The sequence below is a fragment of the Cimex lectularius genome, unplaced genomic scaffold (genome assembly GCF_000648675.2).
Source record: "Cimex lectularius strain Harlan isolate CLEC.00 unplaced genomic scaffold, Clec_2.1 scaffold317, whole genome shotgun sequence".
Taxonomy (NCBI): domain Eukaryota; kingdom Metazoa; phylum Arthropoda; class Insecta; order Hemiptera; family Cimicidae; genus Cimex; species Cimex lectularius.
In genome coordinates this window covers 373146-382988 of record NW_019393018.1, presented here as the reverse complement: position 1 = coordinate 382988, position 9843 = coordinate 373146, and the positions used below count along the sequence as shown (strand labels likewise).

The window sequence follows — 9843 nt, the reverse complement described above, 5'->3', positions numbered from 1 at the left end:
AAAGTACGTATCTTGGTAACGTGGAATGGCTAATTTTCAATGTTTCGAAGAGCAAATTGATTTTTGTATCAGCAATAAATAATAACGTACTGACAGAAACATCTCGCCAATAAAATCATCCCTCTCCACGACAAGAGACCAATTATATTATGATCATAAGACCTATATGGCAATATGGTTGGGTCATATGGTCATATCTGATTCGCAAATTAAAAAGGTGCAAACCATTTTGAACCGTATCTTCTGGGTAATAAAAAAATCTTCGCGGAATGTTCGGAACCAAACTATCCACACAGGCTTGGACACGTTTGGTCATCAAGCACACTTACAGTCGACACCATCGGTCCATGATGTCTCACCGACCAATAACTTAATTTACCCGACTGAACCAATGATGTTATCAAAAAACAAGAAATATTTGTTTTAAATTTTTACCTTTTTATAAACTCAAACGCTTCCTACCCACTACTTATTACCTTATCATGAAATCCTAATTAACAGACCGCTGCTTTAGAGTGAGATGCGGTAACGAGTTCTCTGAGATCAGGTCAATACAAGCCGGTGTCCTACAAAAGAGTATTCTGTAGAAATGATAAATGATGGAGTGAGTGTGGTGTTCAATATTTTTAAAAAGATAGTTCCTACTCACAGTAAGTTGTTTTGCAACGATCCGGATTTCGAGCCTTTTAGCTCATCATCAGGCTGAAGGACTTCCACAACCACGTCTCTCGACATGAATTACCAAAGTGAACCCTCCGATACCTCCGCCAACGCGACGTTCCAATTAACAGCTGATTTTTTTAATGGCGCTCAATTTGAACGTGGGAAACGCGGAAATTAAAACACAAATAAATATTATATACTAAATACTTAATATTATTAAATTACTATAAAAATAATAACAATTAAAATAATTAGTTTAATTATTTGGATATTTGATATTATTTATGAACATATTTAAAATGGGAGGTAGATCAAAATCTGTTATATTATTAATGCATTTATCNCCACAAAGACCTCAACCTTCCTTTTGTCTGATCCATTCCCGATTCCAAAAATTTCATACCAACCTATCGATCCATCCTAACCCTACCGCCAGAGCCCTCTCTACATATTCCCATCCCGCGAATCCACCACGTCCCCTAAAACGACGATGGCCCCGAGACCTCCCTTAATCCATTAAAATGAGTTCCTCATGGTGCAAAAAGACATTAAGACTAGGACCAAAATCCGGGTTGACCATCAGCACTAAACTGACCTTATACAAGACTTTACTGCCACCACTTTGGACATACGGTGTGGACCTGTGGGGTTCCGCCAAGCCTTCCAATATTCAGAGCATTCAGTCCTTCCAATCAAAAGTCCTCAGACAAATCTTCAAAGATCCTTTTTACGTCTCTAACCTCACTATCCACAAAGACCTCAACCTTCCTTTTGTCTGATCCATTCCCGATTCCTACCGCTAGAGCTCTCTCGACATATTCCCATCCCGAGAATCCACCACGTCGCCTAAAACGACGATGGCCCCGAGACCTCCTTGCCCCTTAATCCATTAAAATGAGTGCCAGCTCTGGCTGGCTTCTCATGGCATGCGTCTCCGAGTGCAGCGCTGGCATCAGTGTTAGTGCTGTGACCGAGAGGTGAACAATATACATTGTGATCACATTTGTATTATGTACAAGTATGTATAGTTACAAATAAATAAAAAAATTAATTACTTATGACTCAATCGTACTGTCAGATTTTTTTTAAGGACAACCCGTCTTTTCTTGAAGGTAGTTAATGTTAATTAAGTATGAGCTACCTGCTACATTAAAACCAAAATGCCTATCTACGAGAAAGTATTTCAATCAATTGAAATATGATTCAGTAATTTATTCAATTTATTCCCAAAGCTCAAGATTGTCAGGAAAAGAAGAGAAAGATATTATAATTAATGACTCTTATAATCTCCAGCTTCGTAAAGTCAAGCTACAGGGGAAAAAATGAGTGGACGATTTTAAAAATGAAAGAACTATGGGTGTGAAAGCTATTGTTCGGAGGCAGAACGACCTTCTCAAAGAAAGACAGATCCAGTGCTGAATCCGATTCATTACTTTTCAACGTTTCAAAAAGAAGTCATTCTTCATTATAAATCTTTAATGAACTTCGGGGATCTTAATGACGTGAAATTTATCATTTTGGGCCGTACTCTGCCATGCCACTTATTCTGCATAAAATAACACCGTTCCAAATACTTTAAATAAATATGAACATTTTAAAAATTATTTTTATATTTATCAAATGCCCCATCAATTTATAGACCAATAAGCCTCCTTCCAATTTTATCAAAATTTTTTGAACGTTCAATTAATTAACGTTTTTAGTTGAGATAAAAAAGTCAGTGTCACGAGCGGGATTCGAACCCACGACCTTCGGTTCAATACACCGCTGCTCTACCACTTGAGCTATCGTGACTTCGATCCACTCGGGAACTAACTTACGATACTAAACTTTCACTATTTTACCCCCTTTTCTCGAAATTTATAAGATGAGGAATCAGAAGTTTTTCCTCTGTCTAATCTCTTTCTCAAAAATAACAGTTTTTGCCATTCTGTAACAGTTTCAGTTAACACGAGGCGATCCAAAAAAAAAAAAAAGCTCAAAAAAGCTTCAGAGCTTAAGCGGGTTGCTTTGTAGATGATCCTCTAGAATTGTGTACCAAGCTCACCAACTTGGCCAACTGTTTTATTTCTGTGATTCAAAGTTATTAAACAATCTTTCAATTAATTAGGTTTTTAGTTGAGATAAAAAACTCAGTGTCACGAGCAGGATTCGAACCCACGACCTTCCGCTTGATACGCCGCTACTCTACCACTTGAGCTATCGTGACCTCGATCCACTCGGGCACTAACTTCCCATCTCAACCCCACCTTTTGAATTTTAACTCCTTTTTGCCATTTTTCAATTGTCGTGTAATCGGATTGGATTCTCGACGACAAATGAAAAATGGCAAAAAGGAGGAAAATTCAAAAGTTGCGGTTGAGATGGGAAGTTAGTGTCCCAGTGGATCGAAGTACGATAGCTCAGGTGGTAGAGTAACGGCGTATCAAGCCGAAGGTCGTGGGTTCGAATCCCGCTCATGCCATTATCTTTTTTATCTCAACTAAAAACGTTAATTAATTTAATGATATTAATTGGTCAAGCGGACCACGAAAAATAGTGAATTTAATTCCTTGAAAGCTTTCTCCTTAAAGACTAACCTCGATTCAAAAAATTTAATTCCTAACCTTCAATTTGGATTTCGACCTTTCCATTTCCCTCGTTAGCAGTGTTTCAGAGTAGTCGAAGATTCTCAGCTCTAGAAAACAAACAATACTTCTCAGCCATATTTAAAGATGTTCCGGAAGTATTTGATCGAGTGAGGAACCCCAGCCTCTTTTATGAGTTAAAATGTATTCTCCCTCGCACCTATTTCTCAGCATGAAGTACTTCTAGGATCTAGTTCACAGGAAAATCCCGATTTTTCACCCTTCAAGCGAATCAAAGCTGGCTTTCCGCAAGGAAGTATCCTAGGCCCACCAATTATACCATACTTACACATCCAAACAATTCGCAACCCACACTGACGACACCGCAAATTTAACATCACACTCTGATCTAGACGCAGAAGCCATTGAATATCTGAACCTCATTACCGACCGATGCACTCGGTGGCGGATGAGGTTGAACAAGCAAAAAAGCCAAAAAGTTTCGCTTACTCTGAACCGCCACACCTGTCACCATTGCATCTTAGAGAACAAGGTACTACCACCATCTAAGTCAGCTAAGTGGGCTTTACTTAGCAGATTTCATAGAACCCACATACAATATTAAAACGACAAGAAGCTAACAAAAAAAATATAAACTTCGTTAAAATCAACACAAAGCACACTTAGCAAACCTGTGGGACTCGACCAATCATCCAACGAATTCAATCCTATCAATCCAAAGTTCTCATATTATCCTCAACGCTCCCTTCTACCACAAATCGAACGATGTATAAAGTTCTTAAAAACCCATTCGTGAAGGATCTGATCCGAACACGTTTTCTCAATTTCCACTCTAAATTATCCCTCTTCCCTAACCCACTAAACCAAACTCTTTCCTCCACGAACTACCCTTTTAATCCTCTAGGCCGTCTATCTTAACCCACCTAAATAAAATAGAATCTCAGCACAGGCTGATTTCTCTCCCCACTGCCTCCTCGTCTGTCTGATTTGTATATAAATAAATTATTTCATCAATGTATATTTTTTATACAGATAGCAATAAATACAATAAATAAAAAATATATATTTATCATATAGGATTCTTTAATTTTTGCTTGTCTGAATTCATCTCAGCTTATTTAAGAAATTGTTTCTACCAACACACGTTTAAAAAAAATTTCGGATTTCGTATAATAAATTTTTTTATATTGTCTTCTTCGTTAATATTTGTATCGTGATCATCCCTTATCATCCTTTCTGTTTTGCTAATTTTTGATGGTTTTCACTGTCAGACGGACTTAGGCATTTCAATGTGCAGTCTGTCTTTTAAAAAGCCATTGAAATCACAATCAATCAATTTTTTAAAATGATTTTACGTTTTAGAGGTCAATTGACCAAGTTACTTCTTGCAATTAATTATTCTTTCTGTGTAAGGTCTTGGTTGAGGTATAAAAGTCAATGTCACGAGCGGGATTCGAACCCACGAACTTCAGCTCAGAACTACGAGTGGATGGAAGTCACGATAGCTCAAGTGGTAGAGCAGCGGCGTAGGTCGTGGGTTCGAATCCCACTCGTGACACTGATTTTCATATCTCAACCAAGACCTTACATAGAAGAATTTTAAATGAGTTGTTTCTCCTTCTTTTCGAACACATTGAAAAAAAGAGTTTATTCTGTTTGGTCCTTAAAAACTAATACATGTTTTTTAAAAATAAAAAATAGTATAAAATATTCGTGAATATATACTTCAATTTAATTATTAAATCCATTACAGTTCGTTGTCCGATTGACCAATTAACATCTTTCAATTAATTAATATTTTATGAAAGGTATTGGTTGAGATAAAAAAGTCAGTGTTACGAGCGGGATTCGAACCCACGACCTTCGGCTCAATACGCCGCTTCTCTAACCACTTGAGCTATCGTGACTTCGATCCACTTGGACTTCAAAAGGTGGGGTTGAGATGGGAAGTTAGTGTCCGAGTGGACCGAGGTCACGATAGCTCAAGTGGTAGAGCAACGGCGTAGTGAGCCGAAGGTCGTGGGTTCGAATCCCGCTCGTGACACTGACTTTCATATCTTAACCAAAACCTTACATAGAAAGAATTATTTAAATGAGTTGTTTCTCCTTTTTGTCGTACACCTTGGAAAAAAAGAGTTTATTCTGTATGTAAAAACTAATACATGTAATTTTAAAAATAAAAAATAGTATAAAAATTAAAGTCAGTAGTTTAAGTATATTTAAAAAATTTAAAACAAAATACGCAGGAATAAATAATGCGTATTCCTTCTAGTACAGTACTTCAACTGGGGAAACATGGCGATAGAACTGAGTTCTTCCATTAGTTTCTAAACCCCTTATAATTTTTTTTCCAAGTCATAAGCAGACTCAGCCATGATTTAGAACAAACAGAAAAATCGTTCAAAAATCTAGTAAATTATAAGGGATACAAAAATGGCACTGCCAAACGTCATACTTGATGGTATGTTCATCATCTAAATTTTTGTGTCCTTAACTTAGTTTCAGAATACAAAATTGGCTCTGTATTTATCTCAACACGACACGCAAGAATGACACAATTACGCAGAAAACAAACACTTCGAGCCCAGAAGAACAATGTTTATAAATCCCAGGCCCTGAAGATGATCTCAATAAAGATCGAAACGTTGGCACGATAAAGAAAATGTTTTTCTGAAACCTACGTCACACCAGACCGCATCTCACGATTTCCAAATAATCTGTCCTTATGTTGAATTATGTCATGTAAAATTGTAATATTTAATTAGAGAAAAAATAAATGCTTAGTTATATTACGGCTTACGTGAATAATTAAAAGACACTGAGAATTTCACACTGGTTTTAACTTTATTTTTGTACCGGCGTCCATGGAAGAGAAAAATTGTTAATGTGACTAATCCCTTCGCGCATCCATATTTGACTCTTTTCTACGCGAGTAGTGGCCCTTCAGGGGCTTAGCATATCTCTGTTTAATCCTGTTTGTTTTTCCTCTGGCTTGTTCGACATAATTCGCGTTTAAAAATTCCATTACTTTGACAGCAGGGCAGATGAATATTTTCCTACTCGGACGCGGGTGGGAATAATAAAATTAACTGCTTTAACGGCTTAGATTACATAAAATATATATACATAATAGGGTTGTATGAAACAATTACCGTTGTTTAAAAAATTTGATATTTTTTAAATTCGTTAATAGAAAATTAAATTATTACGCACAACTATTGCCCGTTTTTTCCTTATAGTTTGTGTTATATTGGAAAGCTCTTCATATGTTAACGTTTATGAAAGTTAGGCTTATATAGATATCCAATAAATACCAGAACAAAACGAAGATCTTTAGATTTCATTTCTTGAAAAAATTATGCATTGAATTGAAACAATAATTACCCAGATGAAAGTTTCATAAATCACTCCCACACAACACCCAAAACTAACCCACTCATCCAAAAGCCCTGGCCCAGAATCCCCTCAAACCTTTTGAAGTTAAAGTGGCATCTGTCTGGTGAAGACGGTGTGGTTTTATACAATAATTACCCCGATGAAAGTTTCATAAATCACTCCCACACAACACCCAAAACTAACCCACTCATCCAAAAGCCCTGGCCAAATCTCATCAAAACTTTTGAGATTAAAGTGGCATCTGTCTGGTGAAGACGGTGTGGTTTTATACAGAAATTACCAGGATGAAAGTTTCATAAATCACTCCCACACAACACCCAAAACTAACCCACTCATCCAAAAGCCCCGGCACAGAATCCCCTCACACCTTCTGAGGTTAAAGTGGCATCTGTCTAGTGAAGACGGTGTAGTTTTTATACAATAATTACCCGTATGAAAGTTTTATAAATCTCTTCCATACAACACCCAAAACTAACCCTCTCATCCAAAAGCCTTGGCCAAATCTCATCAAAACTTCTGAGGTTAAAGTGGCATCTCTCTAGTGAAGACGGTGTGGTTTTATACAATAATTACCCCGATGAAAGTTTCATAAATAACTCCCACACAACACCCAAAACTAACCCTCTCATCCAAAAGCCCTGGCACAGAATCCCCTCAAACCTTTTGAAATTAAAGGGGCCTCTGTCCTGTGAAGACGGTGTGGTTTTATACACTAAGAGGTGCAATAAACAACACGTGTTGGTCGACTGGTGTTTTTACTAAACTTTTAAAAAGCAGTCGAGGAAGGTTCGCCTTTTTTAGGCAGTGTTGCCAAAATGGTCGCCACACTATCTCCCTTTCCCACACTACCCCCTAAGAAAATAAACAAAACAAAACACTAACTTACGAAACGTTAACAATAAAATAAAATTGAATAAGCTAAGTACAAAAGGCGTAATGTCATTTTTTAATTTTCATGTATTATAATCGAAACATAATCATATAGATATATAAAGTTAAAAACCTAGCTGTTCAAGGATACGTTTTGGAAAATGCACTCTCCGACCCGATCGTGTCATAAGGTTGTCTGTTTCTAAGGTTTTCTTTTTGTTCATTTCATCTTCTTGCTTGCCTTTTTCGTTGATGTTCTTCTGGTTTTCATTTCTGCTTGTTGTATCCTGGGGACCTGATGCACTTGAGGTCCGCTGTTGCCAAGAGGTTGCGTCCACAAAGGGCAGTTTAATGCGATCGATGGATATTCTCTAAGAAACTCCATTCATGCTGATGTCGAAAAATTTTTGGAATCTGTTTTTGACTTCGAAGGGTGAGTCGTAAGATGGTTACAAAGATGGTCTCGTTTCGGACGAAAACATGGCTGGAAGAGCTGAGCCCCGGGTGCACAAAAGGTTTTTACTTAGCATGTAGTGATGTTGGAGATGGACGTAGTTTACGCATGATGAGCGAAATTATTAGGTGGCTGAAAAAATTCTCCTGGAAGCCTAAGATTGCATTCATAGACCAATTGTGATGGAGTAGACTGAATATCTTCTTTAAACACGCACCTCATTCCTAGTAACACCTAGGTCAAAGCATCGATCCATCATGTCGATGACTGTAGGTGGCTTGTCAGTACTGCTTTCATTGTTCGGTGGTGACGTTCGAGTAAATCATTCGACTGAGGATGTGCTGTAGTGCTGGACGAAGAAATACCGAGTAGACGCCTTAAAGAAATGAATAACTCGCTACAACAGTAAATGTGAAATGTAATGCAATGTAGGTTGGAATACTACCAATGGGTTGCTGCTCCATTCTCTTTTTTTTCACTCTTGTTAACTATTTCTTCTTACCCATAATTGTAGTTGTAATATTCAATAAAATAAAAAAGTCTGGTTAGCATTCATATTGTCTTAAAGTATTAGGTGTACCTCGGGTCATTTGGGGAAGGAGCCTCGCCTTTACGCTAATAAATTACATCTACACTCATAATATTCCTCGGGGTCCATTCTTGCCCACTATTAAATTACATTAACTTAGAAAATTGATACAAATAAAAACTATTTCTGTTTCACCAATTTCATTCAAGCCAATAAATACAGACAGGCAACAGATCTCATTTATTCGAGTATTCGATATTCCTCGGGGATCGAGTGGTCTGGTACGTCATTTTCAAATTTGAAACTAGACTAAAAAATATTAAATACATATTTTTCGTTGTATGGATAGCGACATTGGTTCAAGAGAAATCCAACCGGGCCATCTAAAGAGAACATCCTGTTTGGGAAGATACCCTGGCAGACCGTAGATGAGAAAAGGCTGTCGAAGGCTTCAAAAAGCTACGAACATTAGGTCGACGACTTCAGAGAGACACTTCAAGACGGAAGACGCGCAGTATTTGTTCTTGTTTTGTAAAAATAAAGTCTTTAAGGTATTTTGCGTATTCAATTCACTATTCTCACAAATTTGGCAGCTGTACCACGCCAATTAGGGGTAGAAACTGTTAATAGCTCCATGGCCATCTGATCAAATGAGGATTTTTTGCCAGTGTAACCTCTTTAAGATTTTCTAAGGCAAGTATTTCAACTTGAAAGACTGAGGCGCACTTTGCTAATGAGCTACACTCACTGTTACTTGTTACCTATTTATTACGCAGGGTGGGCGACCAAGACCCGAGGGGTTAAATGCCTGGGTAGACTCGTACCCATCCCTAAAAGGTCCGGGACTTGGTTGGCTCACGAGTCCTACATAAACCTCTTGGACCTGTTCACAAACCACAAGATTTTGGACCATTTTATCTTGGGGAGTGATTTGGCAATGTCCTCTCCTTCAAAAGTTTCAAATCTATGCCTGGCATACCTATCACACTCTGCGAGGTAGTGCTGTTACCTAACTGAAGGTAGTTGACATTTTGTAAATAAAACCTAATGGCTGGGCTAGTATAGCGGGCGGATCATCATCAATGCGCTTTCCTTACGATGTAATAGCTTTCCATCGCCCGGAGGCGGGTGCTTGTCTGAGCTGCCTTTACCGTAGGCATGGTTTCCTCTAGGGGGTGGTTCCACTAAAATCGAAACCGCGGCCAGAGCGTTTCGACGCTAGAGGAGCCTCTACACCTCGGGAGATAGTTGTCTTCTCTATCTAGGGAGTGCATGGGAGACTTGGTCGATGCATTTCGACCACCTTGTGGGTATCCCTTTACGCGCGGCAGTGATTAAGTGCA

At 38.1% G+C, this 9843-nt stretch overlaps 1 non-coding gene across 1 annotated transcript; it reads left to right on the top strand.

Moving 5' to 3' along the window:
* Positions 1-5222: 5222 nt before the first annotated feature.
* Positions 5223-5295, top strand: Trnat-agu. The gene has a single exon. It is a non-coding gene; the product is annotated as a tRNA-Thr (tRNA).
* Positions 5296-9843: the final 4548 nt, after the last annotated feature.